Below are 22,848 nucleotides of genomic sequence, written 5' to 3'. Positions count from 1 at the left end.
TGAAAATTATTATAATTTTCTCTAAATGCAAATGCTTTTCCAGCACTGAGAGATCGAAAATTTGGGAGTAAAACCACTGATAAATCAGGAATCTTTTTATTGTGTTGTAGTGGATTAAACAGTACCCCTTATGAATACTGATTTCAGGCATGCCTGAGTGCCCCACTTCTGATTCAGCTCCCTGGGGTGCACATGGGATAACAGCAAAAGATGGCTGAAGGGCTTGTCCTCTTCACCCACATGAGAGACCCAGATTGAATTCCTGGCTCATGGCTTGGTTCTGGTCCTGCCCTCATTTTTGCAACCATTTGAAAGTGAACTAGCAGATCAAAGGACACCACCTCTGCTTCACCACTGCATCTGTGCAACTCTTCCTCATAAATCAATCCACCATAAAGAGTATAGACTGCTTTTTGGCCATTTGTACCCTCTTGGAATTTGCTACAAACCACAAATGCCTTTGTTTTCTTTTGTCTTAGGGGTTGACATAGCTGAAGTGATGCTGGATTTAATTGATTGGCTGACCCGCCAGGAGTTTGGCCGAAACTACGTGGTCAGTATCAGAGATCTCCTCTCGTGGGTGAACTTCATGAACACAATGGTGGAAGAAGCTGATTCGAAAAGGCCAGACACCATCTCTACAGTCACATCTTTTGTTCATGTCGCCTGCCTGGTGTACATAGATGGAATAGGTTCAGGTATGTTGTCTGTTAGCTGGAGGAGGCAAGGAACCAGGGTAGAACGGAATGTGGATGGGAGCAATATGTGACTGGATCCTTAAGTTTGAAACTTAGAATGATTTTCCTTTTCTTCATGTTTTTTGAAAGGTAGTTGATGTAAAAGGTTTGCCACAGGCATGAGATGATTATAATGATTATGTTCTTGGAGCACTGAGTAGTTCTTAATATGAGCAGATTTCTGTTAATGTGCTTGCATCGTTTTGTTTTAAATTATCATAAAATTCAACATTAAAGTTATGGGCGTTCAGCTGGGAAGATTAGAAATAAAACACGTGGCTGGTGTTGATGCATTGGTACTCTTGTCTTTAGGCTGATTGGTCACTGCATGGCTGGGACGCTTTACTGAATAAGCTGCTGGTTAATGGATCTGAAACAAGTGGGATGGTGTCAGGTTCTTCTTTCAAGTGCTCACATGAAGAGTTGCATGTGTGCTCTAGTTCTGCTGAGATCTGTGCTCCCGAGGAACATGGCTCGGGCTCTTGTAAAAGCTCTAGTGAAGCTTGGTGCTGTGTTGATTGACTTACTGACCCTCTTATTGTAGGGGTAACTTCCTCTGGGTTTGGTACAGCTCTCTTGGCTCGAGAAGAATGCCTGAAATTCCTTATCAAGAGACTTTCCAAGATAGTCCAACTTACAGAATCAGGAAAATGAATTGAAGATTTATAGCATGCTCAAGGTCAAGGAATTCACTGGGATAGATAACCTTTGGGGAATTCATCCATTTTTTATTCCAAGGGGTAAGAATTTTTTTAAGAACTTAAAATTTTCTCATAGATGAAAGATTTTTACTTAATTCTTAGTATGTTGTATTCATGATTGTTTTTGAACATTATCTGAATTGGAATCTCACTTGACAGAATTGTAATTGAATGGTTCAAAATATATGCATGGTATGTAAAGCTAAAAGAAACTGCAAAGTATGAAGAGATTATTTTCTAGAAATACATTTGCTTATTAGTTTTTATCTACAATAAGAGACTTCTTGCAATAAAGCTCTATGTCCCAGTTAAGCTGTCAGTAAAATATCTTGCACAGGGTTATTTAGCCCTGTATCTGAACTACATGACTGTCACTGCCTTTTACAAAAATAGGCTTGTGAACTGTTCAAGGCAGGTATTCTCTCATTCTTCTGCTTATTCCTGGCGATTGTCCTTTTGCCTGGTAGTCACAGGCGCTCAAAGTGTCTAGGCTGAGTAAGTGAATTAATGAATGGTTAAATGAGCAACCCAGTAGCCAAGAAGAAGTTTGGTTTGAGTTCTGATGCTTATCATCATTCAGGCTTGGTTGCCTTTCCAAGCATTTTAATGAGAGAAGTAAATGAGATGTCTCCTAATGAACCCTCTTTTTCTTGTGTGGTTGCTCCCACTGCAGGGTCATCTGCTCCTCTCCATTCTTCTCTTTCGCTGCTAATAATTGTTAATGTACAGAGGTTCATTGGTAAACAGTTCCATCCCAGACTTCCGACCAAATGGATCACATATCCTTTCCTCCTCCCTTCAAAGTTCTGTTACCTCTTAAAACACACTGTGTTGGGCCCAGCACAATAGTGTAGTGGTTAAGGTCCTTGCTGTGAACGTGCCAGGATTCCGTATGGGTGCCTGTTCTAATCCCGGCAGCCCCACTTCCCATCCAGCTCCCTGCTTGTGGCCTGGGAAAGCAGTCGAGGACAGCCCAGAGCTTTGGGACCCTGCACCTGAGTGGGAGACCCAGAGAAGCTCCTTGCTCCTGGCTTTGGATTGGCTCAGCTCCAGCCATTATGGCCACTTGGGGAGTGAATCATCGGACGGAAAATATTCCTCTCTGTCTCTCCTCCTCTCTGTATATCTGCCTGTCCAATAAAAATAAATCTTAAAAACGAGCAAGCAAAAAACCCATACTGTGTTCATCTTGATGGGCCTTGATGATGTAAGTGCTAAATCTCTTCCAAATCCACAGTCATAGTTTTCAGTGTTGTTATGTAGAATCTGTGTGCTCATATCTTGGTACTGGGCTAGTCTTCTGTTTGCACAGGTGAGGAAACAAATGCTGTCCTAACCCTGTCCTTCCTAATTCAAATACCAGAATTTCTTCTGAGAAATATAGTGACACAAGTGTTAAGTCCTGTGAGATTGTAATTTTTATTTTTTTATTCGTGTGCTTCGGTTGCCATATGAGTTAAGATAAGACATATCATTAATTGTCTAGGTGGCCTGAAAGCCTTGGAATTGCTTGGCTTTTAGTTACTATGAAAATTCAAGTACGAGTGTTACTGATGATTTGAATTATAGATTATAAATCAGAGATATTTATTTGTAATTAGACCTATGTAAATGTGTATAGGGAGTTAGATCTGTATAGCAGAGTTGATGATTGTATGCCACATTTTATGGATACCAGAGTAGGGAAAAGGTGAAATAGGGACCGTCACTACCAATCCAATGATGCATTCTTAGAATTTGGTGTTGACATGTATGTTTGAATTTGGTATGTCCAGCTTACATGTGCCTTTGCTTTTCTCCATGAAGGTCCTGTCCGCTGCAGGAATAATATCACCGATTATGCGCTCAGTGCAGCCACTACCGGTATGAATGCCCAGAGGCTTTTACGAGCTACCAAACTGAACAAACCCATTCTTTTGGAAGGCTCACCTGGTGTTGGCAAGACAAGCTTGGTGGCAGCATTAGCAAAGGCTTCAGGACATACTCTCGTTCAAATCAACTTATCGGAGCAGACAGTAAGCTTTATCATCTTGTAGTGGATGGGAATAGTTATTGGTGGCATTTTGTATTTATAGAATTTCCTACACTGAAGTTATTATGTAATAGGTATTAATTGTGTAGTGTCAAACATTTCATGTATTGATGTAAACCTCAATCTTGCAACTAACTGTGCTCTGGGTTTGTTAGTAGCTGACACCTACAGTAGTATTTTCAGTTAGATGCCGTATTGTAATCATCTTATGAGAAAGAATTACCTACTTTTCTATTTACTATAATTCTGTTAAGTTTTTCATTTTGAAAAATAACCAAATAGTAGAAATAAAGTGGCTTGTAAACAAACCTTTGAAAATATAGGGCAGAGCTGACAAATGCAGTGTATCTTTTGTAATGGCGTCTAGGAAGCAGGACCTAGGAATTGCTATTAATGTTCTGGATTTTCTCTGTTTCCTTTCTTTCTTTTTAAGTTCACAAATTAATGTTCAGCAGGGAAAAATTAGAAATTTTAACCTAGAGCACTAACTCAGATTGAGTGATACTCATAAGCATTGCAGTGAGAAGGTGCTTGGGGACCATGTGGGCTTCAGGAAGAAGGCAGGGTAAATGTTCCAGATAAGGAGAAATAGTAGGGTATAAAGCCCAAGTGCTTCTCATTTCAGCTTTAGGATCCTGGACTCCAGTTATTTTTCTGTGGCTGATAATACTGGCTTTTCTCCCTTTCTTCCCTCTTTCAAAGGACATCACAGACCTGTTTGGAGCAGATCTCCCTGTTGAAGGTGGCAAGGGAGGAGAATTTGCCTGGCGCGATGGCTCCCTGCTGGCAGCTCTGACGGAGGGGCACTGGGTTGTGTTGGATGAGGTGAGGGCTTCTCCAGGACAGGGTCATTTGCTGGAGAAGCAGTCCTGCTTTCCGTAGCTCTTGCTAAGTGAGCGTGCTGATGGCTAGTGAAGACAGGTTCTGTTGTTAAGAGAACCTCCACAGCTTCTTTTAAGAATAAGAGAAGCCCCTCTACGTGTCTAACTCAGAAACTCTCCTGCAGAAAAAAACTCTACCTTAATTAGTTTAGCCTTCCTTCTCTGGAAGATCTGCTGTGTTCGTACTTATTTCAGAGGTGTTTTCCAATAGCATCAACCGCTTGTTCTGTGTTAGTATACTTTGAGGAGCTGGGAAAGTTAAACAAAATCATGTACAAATGTGACAAGGAGATGATCCGTGTAATCTGTATATTAGAAGGAAAGATCACACTGTGAGGCGTGGTAAATTCTCAATCTTTAACAGGTTCAGAATGAAAACAGTTCAGTTGGAGCGTGCAGTGTTAATTCTGGACAAAACTGGAAGGAGTTGTGGAGCTGAAATGGTGAGAGCAATGGAATCTCTGCAGATGCAACTTGGACTCCGTCCAAGATCCAGGACTTTCTGGGTCCTCCATCAGAGGCAGAGTGCAGAGCTGTTTGTTGCCATTCGTGCAGAGCAATCAAGCAACAGGTTCTTGCCTGTAATTTGTATTGTAGCTTCTTTAGGCAAAGGAAGAACCAGGTTTTAATGCTGAAAGCTGCTGTTTATTCTGCTGTTCAGTGGAAATACATTCGGCGCCCAGAGAACCTTCTGTATTTGAAAATGAACTTTTTTTTTTGAAGGTTTATCTATTTATTTGAAAGAATTAGAGAGGAGAGGATACTGATCTTTTTTCTTTTGATTCACTCCTAAAGTAACTTCAACAGCTTGTCAGAGAAGCCAGGGGTGCCTTACAGGTCTCCCACGTGGATCGGGGCCCAAGGACTTGGAGCATGCTCTGCTGCTTTTTAAGGCACACTAGTAGGGAGCTGGGTTAGGAGTGGAGGAGCTGAGATTGGAGACAGCACCTGTATGGTATGCTGTCGCTGCAGGTGGAGGCTTAACCTGTGCTGTGTAGTTTCTGGTAAAAAAGAGAAAAATTTATGTATTGTAGTGCTTGTGTAAATATTACCATTGAGGGTCTTGAGTTTTTCCCCCATATACATTTTATTGATTCATATTTTCTTTATTGGATTTTTCCTCCACTACTTAAACAGCGTATGTGCCTCCCCAGCCTTGTGCTGTAAATTCAGTTCTCCTCATTTCTGATATGAGAACCCCTGGCGATTATTCTTGTTCATGGAACTGTTGGTGAATGTATTATGTCAGTGAAGCCCTCTTGGAGATTTAACTCAGTCTTTGAGCTGGGAAATCGTATAAAATAACTGTCAAACATTGTCTATTCCTTGCGTTAGTGTTAACTCTCTAAAAAGTTAGACCATGAAAATGAAAAGCTTGTATGTTGGTAAGTGTTTTGGTAAATTCTTGTTTACAGCATTGGTCATTAGTGGTGTACATATAGACACAATAACTTTAGAGAAGATTGCAAGTTTATAAAATCAATTCAATGTTTATTCACATTACTTAAGAATAATTGATATACGCTTGTATTTATTACATCCAAAATCTTTTCCCCATCTATTTGAATTAATGAATAATAGACTATGCATCGACTGCATGTTTCAAAACAAGAGGGATGCTAAATACTGAGCTTTCTGCTAAAGATAAGCTAACTTTGCTGGATATCATTCCCCTGTTGTTTTAATAGTTGTATAAAACAGATAATGAAAGGTACATATGTTCTTTGTTCCCAAAATAGCTTAACCTGGCTTCTCAGTCCATATTGGAAGGACTCAGTGATTGCTTTGACATTCGAGGAGGAATCTTCGTACCAGAATTGGGGATGACTTTTCAAGTACAGCATGAAAAGACAAAGATTTTTGGATGTCAGAATCCTTTTAGACAAGGAGGTGGGAGGAAGGGCTTACCCAGGTCTTTCCTTAGCAGATTTACTCAGGTGAGATTCACTGTTGCCATAGAAACTGGTGGTGGAAAGGCAGGGAGTCATGAGGTGGCTGTGACCTGGCTTTCTGGGACCTCACTGTGACAGTGGAAGAGGACCAACTTAATGGCTCCCTTTTCTTGTCTCTATATTATGTACATTGATTTGACTGATTTCTGTTAATCACTTTTCTGTCGGCTTGAATCACTTGAGGGACTTGATTAGTTACCAGAGGATTGTAACATCACTGTACTATTCAGGGTTCTATTGGCTACCCTCGGGAATGGGCTACAGTGTTTGACCTTTCCTAGTCCATGTGATTTGTTCAAACCATTAGGAAAATTTCACCTTAAAAGTTATATATTTGAATTTGTAAACAGTGAGGTGAGAAAGCTGAGTAAAACTCCAGTATCACATGAATTATTATGTGATATCTTATTCTTTAATTTTTCTTTGTAGAAGGATGTGTCTGTGTTTATTTGATTTTAACAACTGGTTTCTGCTACTTGACTAAATGACGTACCTTATCCCTTGGAGTTTAAAAATTGGCTGGTATCTTTTTTTTTTTTAAGATTTTATTTATTTTATTACAGCCAGATATACACAGAGGAGGAGAGACAGAGAGGAAGATCTTCCATCCGATGATTCACTCACCAAGTGAGCCGCAACGGGCAGGTACGCGCCGATCCGATGCCGGGAACCTGGAACCTCTTCCTGGTCTCACACGCGGGTGCAGGGTCCCAATGCATTGGGCTGTCCTCAACTGCTTTCCCAGGCCACAAGCAGGGAGCTGGATGGGGAGTGGAGCTGCCGGGATTAGAACCGGCGCCCATATGGGATCCCGGGGTTTTCAAGGTGAGGACTTTAGCCACTAGGCCATGCCGCCGGGCCCAGGCTGGTATCTTTTAAGACCATTTTATCATGAGCATTTTCAGTTGAAAGGTTCACAAAATTTTTCAGTTTTAACACTTTTATACCTACCATCCAGTGTTTTGTAGCCATTGTATTTTACACCTAGAAAAGTTTAAAAAACTAAGTAAAAAAAAATTGCACATGTCTGTCTTTTTTCTTGAGTAGAATTCAAAAGAAATCCGTGTATTTTTAATAGTTGTTGATTTTATGTGGGCTTTATTTGTCTGTATGAAAGGCAGAGTTATAGAAAGAGAGAGAACCAGAAACCAAGAGAGAGAGATCTTCTGCCTACTGGTTCACTTCCCAAGTTGCCACAATGATTAAGCTTGAGCCAAGTCAGACCTAGCATGTTTGCCTGGGTCTAGTTCTGGATCCCAAATACTTAGGCCAACTTCCGCTGCTTTCCAGGTGAATTATCAGGGAGCACCTGGGATCTGAATCGGCACCCATATGAGGTGCTGGTGCTGTAGGCAGTGGCTTCACTTACTGTATAACACCGCAAGAACCAGATTTTACCTTTCTTCATCCTGGGAATACACTAAGAGTAATGTCTGTAACTAAAGATCATATGTATTGTTTAAGCATTATTTAGTGTTAAAAATTTCAGGTAAAAAGACAGTGATATCATTTCTAGTATGTTACAAAGAAAAATGATTAAATTTCTTTTGCTTTTTAATTTTAAAGGTTTTTGTGGATCCTCTTACAGTAATTGATATGGAATTTATTGCCAGTACTTTGTTTCCAGCCATTGACAAAACTATTGTGAAGAAAATGGTCGTTTTTAATAACCAAGTAGGTACCCACTTGTTTTAATTGTTCTTTATTGTCCTAGCTGTATATGACTATTTCTTCAATGTGGTGGTGCTCTACCAAATCAAAGTTTAATTTGAATAAATCACTTAGAATTCTATGAATTTCTTGTGGAAGGCAAGCTTCTCATTTGAATGATGCAAGAATTAATTTCTGTGTTGTAAATTTCATTAATAATGCTTATGGAGTATTTCCGGCTTCTGGCATTTGGAAATCTTATGTGGAAGAAAGTAATCTGAGTGAAGCCTGTTGACTCTGACCCAGATTACATACCCTGTAGTACACTGGGAACACTGACTGTGGCACCTGGCAGCAGGACATGTTTCCCTTCTTTTCCCATATTTTTTTCCCAGATTGATCACAAAGTGACTGTTGAGAAGAAATGGGGCCAAAAAGGAGGACCCTGGGAGTTCAGCCTCCGGGATCTTTTCCGCTGGTGTCAGTTGATGCTCGTCGAACAGTTCTCTGGTTATTACGATCCTGGCCAGCATGTGTTTTTGGTCCATGGGAAGAGGATGAGAACCTGAGAAGACAAAGAAAAGGTGAGTTTCTCCCTTGATCTTTGGGTTTCTTTCCATATTAAAGTTGACTTCTTCCTAAAGAAGAGAATGGGCATACTCATACCAGTTACACCAAGCCTTGTCAAGCTGCTTGCACTTTAGGAATAAGGAAGCACGCCAAATGTTCCCCTATCTATTTTCTCACAGTATAAAGTAGTTTACTTTGGAAAACGCAGTTAGGCTATTTTTCTAGATCTACATAATCGTAAACCTTCTTTAAAACAGTAGGGTTCCGGGCCCGGCGGCATGGCCTAGCGGCTGAAGTCCTTTCCTTGAAAGCCCCGGGATCCCATATGGACGCCGGTTCTTATCTCGGCAGCTCCACTTCCCATCCAGCTCCCTGCTTGTGGCCTGGGAAAGCAGTTAAGGACGGCCCAAAGCTTTGGGACCCTGCACCCACGTGGGAGACCCGGAAGAGGTTCCTGGTCCCGGCATCGGATCGGCGCACATCGGCCCATTGCGGCTCACTTGGGGAGTGGATTATCGGATGGAAGATCTTCCTCTCTGTCTCTCCTGCTCTCTGTATATCCGGCTTTCTAATAACAATAAAATCTTTAAAAAAAAAAAAAGTAGGGTTCCATAGTAATAAACAACTAGGTCTTCATCATCTGGCCAGGCACAGAGGTAAGAAAGTGCTGGGAAGTCAGGAGACTCAGTGGCTTTTTACCCTCTTAGTAGCTGTTATCTTTGTTTTTTTTTTAAAGGTTTATTTTTATTGGAAAGTGAGACATACATAGAGGAGGAGAAACAGAGGGGAGGAAGATATTCTATTCTCTGATTTCACTCCCCAAGTGGTTGTAATGGCCAGAGCTGAGCCAATCCAAAGCCAGCAGCCTGGAGCTTCTTCCAGGTCTCCCACGCTGATGCAGGGTCTAAGGCTCTGGACCATCCTCGACTGTTTTCCCATGCTACAAGCAGGGAGCTGGATGGGAAGTAGGGGTGCTGGAACACAACTGGTGCCCACATGGGATCCTGGCATGTGCACACTGGCTACTGCACTGGGCCCTGTAGCTGGCATCTTAAAAGATGAAAGCACAGCCCCTTCGTGTCTGGTATCTTGTGTTTCCACTGGATTCTCAAAATGGTTTTGTATTATGTGGCTATTCTTTTCTTGAACTCAGAATTTTATGTGTGTAGCCTTTTTTTTCTAAAGATTTATTTTATCAGAATTACAGAGAGAGTGAAAAAAACAAAGAGATCTTGATTCATTTTACAAACAGCTACAGTGGGCACAGCTGGACTCGTCTGAACCTGAGAGCCAGGAGCTTCTTCCAGGTCTCTCCTGTGGGTGCAAGGGCCCAAGGACTTTGGCTATCCTTGATATTTTCCCAAGCCATTAGAGGGGAACTAGATTGGAAGTGCAGCTGACACCTGAACTGGTGCCTATATGGGATGCTGGCACTGCAGGTGGAAGCTTAGCTGGGTATGCCATGACAATGGCATATTCCGTCTACCCTTATAATAGATGGCTGCAAGAGGTAAAGGAATTATGATTTTTGTTATATAGTGAATCTCTAAAAGCATAAGGAAAAAATGAAAAGAAAAAAGATAAAAATAAGATACAGTGAGTCTCATCACTTTGCTTGTTTCCTGATAGAGCAGGATGAATAGTTGGTATGAACTTGGCTGCTCCTCTTTCCAGCAAGCTCTATTAATAATGTGGGAAGGCAGCAGATACTGGCTCACATACTTGGGCCTCTGCCACTCAAGTGAGGGACCAGGTTGGAATTCCTGGTTCCCGGCATTGTCTTGGTTTAAACCTGGCTGTTTTAGCCATTTGGGAGGGAACCAGCAGATGGAAGATTTTGCTTGCTTGTGTGTGTGTGTGTGTGTGTGTGTGTGTGTGAGAAAACCTTTTAAATAAATAAGCTTTATTTAAAATGGAATTTATGGAGTAATTTTTTTTCCTTCAATTTTATCATTTTTCTTTAGGTCATTGGTGTATTCAAGGATGTATTTGATTCAAATTCTACTCCATACCTGGGGACCAGACTGTTTCATATCACTCCCTATGATATCCAAGTGAGGAGAGTAGTGTAACCCTCTACTTAACTGAAAAATTTCTGTTGCTTATTCTGCCTGCCATCCTCAAGCATGTTCATGAGTTCTCACTGCTTTTGCTTTTTCAGCTGGGCTACTCAGTTCTTTCCCGGGGCACCTATGTGCCTCACCCATCACGCAGACCCCTGTCACTCCTGCATCGGTCATTCCAGTCATTGGAGCCGATCATGAAGTGTGTACAGATGAGCTGGATGGTCATCCTTGTGGGGCCAGCCTCGGTGGGCAAGACCAGCCTGGTATAGCTTCTAGCACACCTGACTGGTCACCCACTAAAGATCATGGCTATGAACAGTGCAGTCTACATCACGGAGCTTCTGGGTGGATTTGAGTAGGTAACATTCTGTCTTTACCTTTTTTAGGCAAAAAAGCACCACCCCATGATCGATAGAGGGTCTTCTGTGTCCAATGGCTAAATTATGTGCTCCCCAAATTGTAGGTTGATCTTAGGCGACCTTGGAAGCAGCTGCTGGAGAAGGTGGAAGACACAGTGAGGGCACTGCTGTGGGACAGCTTCCTGGTCAGTACTGATGATGCTGAGGTCGTGCTGCGAGCCTGGAGTCACTTTCTCCTGACATACAAGCCTCAGTGTTTTGAAGATGATGGCAAAGGCATCACAATGGAGACTGTCAATAAACTGGAAGCAGTGCTACTGCTCATGCAGCAGCTTATCAATAAGATCAACTCTTACTCCAAGGCAGGTGTGTATATTTGAAGTATGTATCACTTTTTGTGATTAACAGGTACAACTTAAGTGTACATCTTGTAGTCCCTCATAGCCAGAAACAGGTGCCCAGTGGATTTTACTTGTGATGTGGAAAGGGTCATACAACAATTCTAACACAAAGGACTCAATGAAAAATCTCTAGCCATAGGTTATATGCACCATCAATTACAAAGCATTTGACAAATCCCAGTTGTTAATGACAGTTGCATGATGTAGCCAGTGTAAAGGAAACCTACTTTAATACACTAATTACATTGTACCAGCAGAGTGCATTCCATTTTTATTTTATTTTTTAAGATTTATTAGGTGCTGGGATAATGTCATAGCAAGCCATTCTTCTGCCTGTGTTGCTGACATCCCATATGAGCTGCTCTGTTTCCGATCTAACCCCATGCTAATGGCCTGGGAAAGCAGCAGAGCTTGGGCATGTGCCCCCGTGTGGGAGACCCAGAAGAAGCTCTTGGTTCCCAGCTTTGGCCCAGCCCATGTCTGGCTGTTAAGGCCATTTGGGGAGTGAAATAACAGGTGAAACATCTCTCTGCCACCCAGTTTCTTCATAATTGTGTCTTTTGAGTTAAAAAAATAGATCTTTAAAAATAAAATATTTATTTATTCGAGAAAGGTAGGGATGAATTGAGAGGAGAAAACTTCCTTCTGCTGGTTCTTTCCTTGGAAATGATCTCAACAGCTGGGGGCTGGGCTGAGCTGAAACCAGAGGCCAGAAGCTTCGTTGGGGTCTCCCATGTGGGTACAGGGACCTGTCCACTTGGACGAGCTTCTGTAATTTATGCGGGTAACCAGATAGCTTGATTGGAAATGGACTCAAATAGGTGCCTGTATATGATATTGCTGTTGTGGGTGGTTTCTTGACTAGCTGTACTACAACACCAGACACTGAGTACGTTTTTCATATGATAGAAGAAATCCAACAATAGGTGGGAGATGTCTTTGTGCTTCTGTTACAGTTTCTTAAATTGTAACAGAAATATCTTCATTGTTTCACCCTAGCATTAATCCAGGAGCTTTTAGCCATCAATTTAGAAAGTAAGAAGTATTTTTTTGTCCAAAACATTTTTGTTAATCTGTGATTAAACAGTAATCTCTCCCCTTTCCCCTAAGATCCTCATATTTATTCTGTGTTGTACCTCACAAAATTGAACTGCAGTTCTTTCAATAGAAGTTTTTAAAATTGTATTGATTTTTAATAAGTGTTATGGATGTTTATTTTATCTGTGATATTTCAGAGTTTGCCAAGCTTGTGGAAGACTTCCGAAGTTTTGGGGTGAAGCTTATGCAGTCAGCCAGTGGCTGTAGGCAGGGCACTTTTGAATGGGTAGACAGCATGTTGGTGCAGGCCCTGAAGTCTGGAGACTGGCTACTGCTGGACAATGGTAACTTCTGCAAGTGAGAATCTTAAGCTTCATTGCAAATGGACCTGTTTGAAATTTGTGGTTATAAGTATCTTGTCAAAGTAGAAACCCAGGTTGAAGCACCATCCTTTTTTTTTCCATTTCTATTTGTCTTTCCATTTCTATTTGTCTTCATTTCTTTTCATTTCTATTTGTCTTTATTTTATTTGATAGGCAAAGAGAGAGCTTTATCATCTGGGATTCATTTCCCTTATGGCTACAGTAGCCAGGTGTGGGCCAGGCAGAAAACAGGAACCTGGATCTTCATTCAGGTCTCTGAGGTGTATGGCAGGGACCCAGCTCTGTGAGCCAACACCTGTGAGCCATCACCTGTTGCTTTGGAAGCAGTGATGGGACTCAAATCCAGGCATTCCTGTCTGAGCAGACATTTGCTAAATGTGCCTCAGTGATGATGACATTTCATTGGGTAGGTCGCTGTTGATTCTGTGTAATGTAAAATCCTATATGCGATCCCAGTGTGTGCAAGCTAGGGACTTTAGCCGCTAGGCTACCATGAAGGTCCTGGAACTTTTTTTTATCTGGAGTATTTGACTTAGAAATCTAGCTATATTCTTTTTCTTTTCTTTTAAAGTTCACCACTTTTTAAAAAAGATTTATATATTTTTTACTGGAAAGTCAGATACAAAGAGAAGAGGAGAGACAGAGAGGAAGATCTTCTGTCTGCTGATTCACTCCCTAAGCACCCGGAATGGCTGGAGCTGAGCTGATCCAGTGCCAGGAGTCCAGAGCATCTTCAAGGTGTCCCACACAGGTGCAGGGACCCAAGGCTTTGGGCCGTCCTCAACTGCTTTCCCAGGCCACAAGTAGGGAGCTGGATGGAAAGCAGGGCTGTCAGGGTTAGAACTGGTGCCCATATGGGATCCTGGACACGTTCAAGGACTTTAACTGCTAGGCCATGCGCCGGGTACTCTAGCTACTTTGTAAAATATTTAATAACATTAGAAGTTGGGGGCGAGGATTGAGGAAGGAAAGGACTGTAACTGAGGGAATTTCCTATCATTTGGCTTTGTTTCACTTATGCCAGCAAATATTTCCTGTACTTACAATGTGAAATGCATTAGGTTGGCAGTGTGCTTTGGGGAGTGAGGAGACTAATGTAGACATCTCCTCTTGGAAGAGATCACAATTCTTAATGGGGCAAATGGTCCTTATTGAGAGAAAGAAGAGGGTCAGAAGTAGGTGGGTGCCTGTGTGAGAGACTGTAGTATCAAGCCGATGTGCCAGTGTGTTCATCTTTTGAATTCTGTCTGTGCAGCCCATCAGTGCTGGATCGTTTGAATGTGTTGCTTGAGCCTGGAGGTGTCCTCACTGTTAGTGAGAGAGGAATGGTAGATGGATCTATTCCCATGATAACACCACATCCCAATTTCAGGTATTTGTAACTTTTGTGTTTCTGCCAAAGTATCTGACAGTGGACGTGTAGTAGTACCTCTGTGTACATATTACTCATCTGTGGAGCCATGCGTTGTTTGCCTCATTAACTCAGGTAACAGGTATATACTGAGACTGTAGTATTTGCCAGACACTGCTAGGCTATGAGGATGCAACAGGAAACAAGAGCAGTGAAATTTCTCCTTGGGTTGGTGGTGTAGAGTAGCCAGGAGTTGTTTCCTGTGGACCATGACAAGAGATAATGACAGTGTAGATTTGTGGTGAAATGGACAGGACAGCCTGATGGTCCTGCGGTTGAATCATTGCATGAGAAGTGGAACCCATTACTGAGAAAGGTAGACTGGCAGAGGAAGCAGGGCTGGCATGGGGAGTATCAGCAAGAAATAAGTGTTCAGTAGTAGACAGGCATGTAAGTTGTCAGGTGGATAGATATGGATAGATAGTGGTGTGAATAGGCATTGGATACATGAGACTAGTGTTTGCAGAATATGCTACTCCTTTTCTGCCTTCTGCAAATTAGAATTATGAATTAGAACTGGTCCTGATTTGAGAACTTTGAAAGTGAGAATTTTAACATTCTCAAATAGCAGTACATCCAATACATAGCCCTGGGGAAGTAGGATTACAGACTGATGGATAGGGCTGATGCTGCTGGGAAGCAGGAAGAAGGAGGCAGCTGACAGCAGCACCTTGGGAACTGATGTAGCCTGTCTTGGTGAGCTCCCTTAGCTAAGAACGTAGCACAGGGGCTTTGTGAGTAAGGAAGCTTAATTCCAGTAATGAGGGAATTTATAGACACTTAGTCTGTAAATGCTTCAGCACCATTTTATTTCGTGTTTCCACTGTTATAATGGTTACTGAGGGAATTCTTTGCAGAGATCTGTGACCTAGTATTATTCTTTAGATACTTAAAAATTAAGGAGAAAGACTCACAAAAAATTTAAGGGTAAAGGCTGTTCTTACGTATATCGTAATAGCAACTTCTGTTCCCATGTAATACTAAGGTATTTCAAATTCTCATCACTAAAATTTGTAAGGAAAGTATACACAATTCTGTTATATTATGTTAATTTTTATTATCCGCATTTTTTTGCATAACTATTCTGCTTGGAGAATATGTTGTATGTGATGTGTTTTCACATATTCTAATCTGGATACCACTTCTCCAAGTAATCACACTTATTTTCTTTATTTTCTTTGCACTTTTTTCATTCTAAGAGTAGGAGAAGGCAATAGTAATATTGTCTGGCTTTTAAAGTAGGGATGCGGCCCGGCAGCGTGGCGTAGCAGCTGAAGTCCTTGCTTTGAAAGCGCCGTGATCCCATATGGGCGCCGGTTCTAATCCCAGCAGCTCCACTTCCCATCCAGCTCCCTGCTTGTGGCCTGGAAAAGCAGTCGAGGACAGCCCAAGGTCTTGGGACCCTGCACCCGCGTGGGAGACCTGGAAGAGCTCCTACTTTGGATTGGCTCAGCACCAGTTGTTGTGGTTACTTGGGGAGTGAATGATCGGATGAAAGATATTTCTCTGTCTCTCCTCTTCTCTCCATATATCTGACTTTCCAATAAAAATAAATAAATAAAATAAAGGGATGAAATCCTTCCTTTTTTTCCCTTAAGATGTATTTATTTTTATTGCAAAGTCAGATATATGGAGAGGAGGAGGAAACAGAGAGGAAAATCTTCTGTCCGATGATTCACTCCCCAAGTAGCCACAATGGCTGATGCTGCACCTGTCCAAAGCCAGGAGCCAGGAACTTCCTCCAGGTTTCACACATGGGTGCAGGGTCCCAAGGCTTTGGGCTGTTTTCAACGGTTTTGCCAGGCCACAAGCAGGGAGCTGAATGGGAAGCGGGGCTACTGGGATTAGAACCGGCACCCGTATTGGTTCCCAGCATGTTCATGGCAAGGACTTTAGCTGCTAGGCCATCATGCAGGGCCCGGGTTGAAATACTTTGTCAGAATACTTTGTTGAGTAAAAAAGTAGTTGAGTTCACATTGTCTTTTTTTTTTTTTAGATTTATTTATTTAATCAGAGTTATAGCATGAGGGAGACACTATAAACACACACATACACAACGCTTCCATTGTTGGTTTACCCCATAGATGTTTGAAATGAAATGGCCAGCCCTTGGCCAGGCTGAAGCCAGGAACCCAGAGCTTCGTCCTAGTGTGCCAAACAGGTGACTTGTGGCATATAAGCAGCAGCAATATCTTCTGATGATTTCTAGACCAAAAGCAGATTGTTGTTTGGAAGTAGAACATCCAGAACACAGACACACACCCTTTTGGGGTGCTGGCATTGTAGGCAGTGGCTTAACCTGCATGTCACAATGCTGTGTCCTGCATTAACTAGCTTTTCTAATCTGTGGGAACGTTCATATAAATCAGTGAATGTGTGTCTATGATACAAAATTTGTATACTAGTTGATACATTTATTTTAGAGGAGGATAGAGAGCACACCCTCATCTGTTGGTTTACTTTACAAATAGAAGGGCTGGGGTGTCAGAGCTAAGAGCCATGAATTCAGTCCAAGTCTTCCACGAGTAGGGGAACCTGCCTGCTTGAGCTACCACGCCTAGTTCCTGGGGTCTGTGTTAGCAGGAAAACTGAGAGGTTCTGTGATGTGGAATGCTGGCTTCCCACATCGCGTGTTCCCATCCTGGTTAAATAGTTTTATTTGCATTGTTTTGAATATAATATAAATATGTATTTCTAGTAAATAAATTAGTGGCTGGGTATAGCCACTCTCTACTGAGAGCTATTAGCATGAATAAATGTGTGTTTATTTATATTAAGCTATATGGTTGAGTCCTTTTGTCACATCAGCCACTTTTCAAAATTCTCACATGTGAGTCAAGGCTATTTGGATAGTACAGCTGTAGAACAACTTCATCCTTGCTGTAAGTTCAATTTCACCCAGGTGCTAGAGTCAAATGTTTATTGCTCCCTCCTCCATAGAAGCAGTGCAGATTCATCTGGAAGCCAGTGCCACATGTCTGAGAAATTTTTACTCCAATTCTCTCTCATCTGGGATCAGCAATATCTTCAAAATATTACAGCCAAATCTAACAGGTAGGTAGGTAGGCACTTGATTTTGATTTCTGGGTCTCAGCAGTGTTTCAGAAATTTGTCCATTGATTTTATGGGGAAATAGCATCAGAGTTCTGACCATAAAAATACTTCTTACAAGTTTGAGACTATCCCAGATGCAAATTAATTTCCTTTATTTGAAATTGTTCATTAGCTTGTAGTTTATGAAAGAGGCTAAGGAGTACAGTGTAGTGTAAAGAACCCAGGAGTTAGGATCTCTCGTCCCAACTCTGCCACAGATCAAGTTGGCAGTGTTTCAGTTCATAATTTATACTTGTATTTGAAAACTAGGGGAATTGAGTTCTTACTGCTCTGATGTTGCTTCCACTATTAACAGGTAGAGTTTTAAATTTGACTTCCTGAAGGGTAAGTTACACAGAAGAGAGAGAAAGAGATATATTCTATCTGCTGATTCACTTCCCTAATGGGAAGGATGGAAGTAGAAGTTCTCAGCTTCCCCAAGATCCAGCTCATAAAGGAAATCATTGAAGGTGTTCCCAGCCAGTCACTAACCTTGATTTTGAATCTTCTTCCAGGACCATCATATATCTTGATAGGGAGAAACGGATATTTACTGAAGCCAACTTAGCTTCTGTTGGTATTAAAAAGCTAAATAGTGTTTTGAGAATGTCTTTTGAATTCCATAAAGGTAAGAACATTGGTGCTTACGTTCTTTAGTTAAGCATAGCATGGCATAATGCTGCTGACCTGCAGCAGCTGCTACTGTTTATGGATTCTTGTTGATCTGCTGGCCTTTCTGTAAACATATGGGCTTCCTTGTTGTGGCTGCCAACCACTGCCCAAGCCTGGACTCGGCGCAGAGCCTCAGCTGAATGTATCTCAGGTGTCCCACCTCTCTTGCAGCACCCTGTGAGACAGATGCTTATGTCAGCAGTGAGGGAAGGGAGACTCGCAGGTGCTCAGTCACAGCGAAGCCAGAACTTCCCAACTAGCCCTACTGGGCCTGGTGCACATGCAGAAGCATTTGATTATAGGAAAGAACATTTTCTCATCTTTTATATTTGTTTCAAGAAAAAGATATCTGTTTGTCAAAGTTCCAAGTTACAGAAGCATAACTTCATTTCTGTAGAAGCTACTGTTAGTTTCATTGTCTTTTTATCTTTTTAACTAACCACCCATATGCATTTACACTGGATTTTCTTTTTGTGTTCAAATACTTAAATATGTGTTTTCATAAATAATTTGAATTTTTCATAAATAATTGTTATATCTATAGGTATACTTGGCTTATTTAAACTTAGTAATAGCAAGCACACATTCTTTTTCAGTTCCACTTTTGAAACTTGACCTTTGTGTTGATAATGATGTTAAGTTCCAGGCTTAATTTATTCTGAAAATGTCACGAAATTAATCTTAACTGATGGCATGCCTTTTATTTTATTTATTTTAAGATCCAGAGAGCTATCACAGCCTGCCTCATGAGATTGTGGTCAATCTTGCTGCCTTTTTAGAACTCTTTGATGCACTAGTCCTGCTGTGGGTACAGTCCTCCCAAGGGGTGGTGTCTGATGCCTGTGTCAGTGAGGTAGGAAAGGTGCTTGTTTTTCTTTAGTTTATATACTTTGCTTACTTGCAAGACTGATAAAGAGAAGAACACTTCCTTCCCAGTCAGTGCTTCACTCCCCAACCATGTGACAGCTGGGGAAGGTTGAAGGTAGCAGCCAGGAACTCAGCACAGCTCTGCACGAATGACAGGAACCCAGCTACTCAGACCATCATCACCTGCTGCCACCCTTCGTACATGTTTACAAGCAGCTGCAATCTCAGGAGTACAGCCACATTTCCAGTTGGGGCGTACACTATGGGATGCAAGTGTCCCCAAGCTTCCTCTTAAGCTCTTAGACCAAACATCCACCCGTTACTATTGTAAGATTGTTTTAATACAAAGATTTAAAGACAAGACTAACTCCAGTGTCTCATTTTTCCAGTATTATTTGATAAATTGTATTGTTGTTAACATTAGAAGCAACGATTTATGTATTTCTTTGAAAGAATTGCATGCAGGAAGAGACATGGGGTTCTTCAATCAGTTTTACTCCCCCCAGTGGTTACAACAGCTGGAGTTGGGCCAAGCTGAAGCCAGGAATATGGAGCTTCTTGTAGATCTCCCTTGTAGGTAAAGCGGCACAAGTATTTGTGCCATCTTCTGCTGCTTTCTCAGGCCATTGTCAGGGAGGTGGATCAGAGATAGAGCAGCCTGGCGTGTTAGCTAAGAGTTAGATTGGAAGTGAAATAGCAGGGACTCAGATTGGCACCCATATGGGATGCTGGCACAGCAAGTGAAGTTTCACGTGATATGCCACAATACTGGCCCTGGAGAAAATCTTTGTAATCTTAAGGGTAGGCAAAGGTTTTTTAGTGTTTTTAGCAGTGGGAAAAAGTAAGAAAAATTAAACCTGCTGTTATTTTTTTATGGATACCTATAAGAAAAAAGCAAAGAAGAAACTGCTTGTAAGATAATGTAAACTGAAAAATAATCAGGAGATTTGAAAAAATCTTCCATGGAAGACATAGATATCCAGGAAGAATTAGCAAAATGCCAACATCTTCAGTTATCCAGGAAGTAGGAATTAAAACCATTTGGTCAAATAGCTAGAATTCAAATCACTGATATTAGGTATTGGCAAATAAATACAACAATTAGAACATTTTTTTTACATCTTCTGTTTGGAATACAGAATAATGCAGCTCCTTTTTATACTTAGGGTATGATCCAACAGTTAGTTTCATTTTCTATAAATAAACTTTGTACTTCAGGTACTAAGGGAATAAGACCTTCACTTTCTCCATGTACCTGAGCGTTACTTCAGATATCCTTCTGTAACAAAACTTTTTTGTGCATATTGAGTGTTGGTTAATTGTTGAAGTCGAGGTCGTGTGAGATGTTAATGAGCAGCCTTGATTTACTGTGTTTTTAGATCTTAGGCTCTGTGCAGTGGCGGGACCGGCTTTGGATGGTGGCTGACACAGTCAAAGTGGATGCTCCAGGCCTGGCCCTGCTTCCTCTCCATTGGCACTTGGTTTCAAAGCATTTGGTCCGTCAGATCCCCCAACTTCTACTGCATCGTGAAGAGAAGTAAGCCTCATATTTGGAGTGATAACATTGAAATGTATTGTACAGTCCATTTTGAACGCAAGCTGGTTTGAAATTGAAACTGATTCATTTTGCGTACTTTGCTTTATTCTGTTTATTGATGACTGTAAGTGAAATGAGAGAAGTAATTGACTTTTCTTGCTATTTGCCCCTTATTTCCCTCCTGTCTCTTTTCTCCATTAAAGGTATTACAGAGAGCTTCAGACAGTCTCAGAACATATTCAGAGTTGTTTGAGGAGCCCAACTGGTGGCTTCCCTGGTGTAAAGAAGTTGCAGAAGTTCCTGGGACGACCAGTTCAATTTAAGGTACATGTGAAAACACGTAGTAAGTGAAATGGAAATTGACCTCTGAGGTTCCCCTGGACCCTAGGAGCTAACATTGAACTTTACTTACCTTTCTCTAAATGTCTACCTCCCAAACATCCTGACAGCATTAATTGGTTTTCAGAGTTTTAACTATTGTTGTAAAAAGCGCTTGAGCATGAAGAATAGGCACAACTATTTTTCTAGAAGCATCAAGAAATATCTTAAATGTTTTCTTAGCCAAATAAACTGCTATGAAAAACCCCTGCTCTGTACTAAGCTGTCCTGTGTTTTATTGTTTTAGAACAAGCTGCTGGTGGATTGTTTCATGCAATTGAAAGTCCTTCACAAAGCCCTTGCAGTCATGGTGCGGACACCCACCTTTGGGGAGAGTGGATGGCAGGAAGAAATTAATCATCTCCGAGTGGTTGCTTCTGAGTGGACAGTGAAAGCAAGCCTCTTGCAGGCCTGGGCTAATACTGTAGAAGATGTCAAGCTAGGTAATGTACTGTAGCACTTGATACTCTTTTTTTTAAAGATTTATTAATTTTATTGGAAAGGCAGATATACAGAGAGGAGGAGAGAGAGGGGGGAAGATCTTCCATCGGATGATTCACTCCCCAAGTGACCACAACAGCCGGTACTGCACCAGTTCAAAGCCAGGAGCCTGGAACTTCCTTCCGGGTCTCTCATGTGGGTGCAGGGTCCCAAGGCTTTGGGCTGTCCTTAACTGCTTTCCCAGGCCACAAGCAGGGAGCTGGATGGGAAGTGGAGCTGCCGGGATTAGAACCGGTCCCCATATGGGATCCTGGCGTGTTCAAGCCAAGGACTTTATCTACTAGGCCACGCCGCCGGGCCCACTTGAGAATTTATTTGCTGTTGCTGCCAACACATTCTTCCTCATTCTGGGGTATAAATCTCATTAAATATGTGTCATTGTATTGAGCTAAGCTTTATAGTCAAACATTTAATTCCAGCACTAGATTCATGTCGGTATTAATAACATTGTTTAACAGATGGAAAACTCAAAGCTCAGGTTAAGAAACCTAATGGTGCTAACTCAGATTATGTGCATTCTTGTAACTGGTTATTGGAAGTACAGACCCTGAACTCCTGCCTGCTATGCTTTAATGTAACTCTTCTTTCTTTCTTTTGTCCAGATCAATTGAAGAGTCTTGTGAATGTCCAGTGTTTAGAATTAAAAGCCAAAGGGCTTCCACTTGAATTTATGGAGAAAAAGCAATGTGAAACATCCTCCCCAGCCCAGCCAGGCATTGCCTGCTTACCTCGACTCACTGGGAGTGTTTAGTTGTGGCCTGCCATGGAGTACCTGGCTATGCTTTGGCAGTACAAAATGGTAGCAGATATCATGACACGGGCTTTTCTGAGAAGGTCAGTCATTATTTCAGTTACTTTCTGTGTGTGAACTTATTTTCTTGCTCAGTCATTGTGTGCATCTTGTATGGTAAAGCACAGACTTGTCTGTGGACGGAATGGTGGCGGAAGCAGAGGAAGGGCAGTTGCTACTTTGAAAAGCTGAAGCTTTCTCCGAGTTCTTGGCCCGTGTCTCTTCTACCTCTGCAAGTCACTAAGTCTTTTTTTTTTTTTTTTTTTTCCAAAATGGTTGCTTGCTTTAAAATGAATGTACTGCATCTGTGTGTTCTGTCTTCCCTTATGTAGTTTTCTAGATGTTCATTGATAATCCACTTCCTCTCCTCTTGGTATTTATTTTTCTAACAGGTCCAGCAAAACTTGGCAACCCCAGATGAATGAGATAACTCATCACATCACGTTTTGTCTTAAGTATACACCAAGCACTCCTCAGGAACTTCAAGACTTGTGGTCCTTGCTACATTATCAGAAGGTAAGTTTCATGAGGCAGGGACAATGCAAGCTTGGGGTAGGTGTTCCAAGACAAGGGCGTGCAGCCTTCTGGGTCATGTAGCTGAAGATAAAGTGAGGAACTAGAAAAGAACAGCAATAACCAAGTTCCTAAGCTGGTCAATGCTGATGGAACGTATCTCAGTTTATGTGAATTTTCAATAAATGAAGCACATAGGGAGGATTAACACAGACTTAACAGTTAGTGTTTGAATTCTTACAAAATTAAGACATCCGTATCAGGAATTGAGGCTTTCTGCGGGCAACATAGAAGGAATATGCATCTCTCATGATCA

The 22,848-nt window shown here is 41.6% G+C and overlaps 2 long non-coding RNA genes across 2 annotated transcripts; both read left to right on the top strand.

The window, feature by feature from the left end:
* Window positions 1-3,319: 3,319 nt before the first annotated feature.
* On the top strand, window positions 3,320-6,122 carry LOC131478884 (uncharacterized). Its single transcript, XR_009244635.1, has 3 exons — window positions 3,320-3,453; window positions 4,173-4,295; window positions 6,091-6,122. It is a non-coding gene; the product is annotated as an uncharacterized LOC131478884 (long non-coding RNA).
* A 15,021-nt stretch (window positions 6,123-21,143) lies between these two features.
* On the top strand, window positions 21,144-22,519 carry LOC131478885 (uncharacterized). The gene is made up of 3 exons (XR_009244636.1): window positions 21,144-21,171; window positions 21,832-22,063; window positions 22,412-22,519. It is a non-coding gene; the product is annotated as an uncharacterized LOC131478885 (long non-coding RNA).
* The last annotated feature ends 329 nt before the right edge of the window (window positions 22,520-22,848 follow it).

Source organism: Ochotona princeps, unplaced genomic scaffold, assembly GCF_030435755.1.
Source record: "Ochotona princeps isolate mOchPri1 unplaced genomic scaffold, mOchPri1.hap1 HAP1_SCAFFOLD_347, whole genome shotgun sequence".
Lineage (NCBI taxonomy): Eukaryota > Metazoa > Chordata > Mammalia > Lagomorpha > Ochotonidae > Ochotona > Ochotona princeps.
This window is presented reverse-complemented; position numbering and strand designations above follow the sequence as displayed.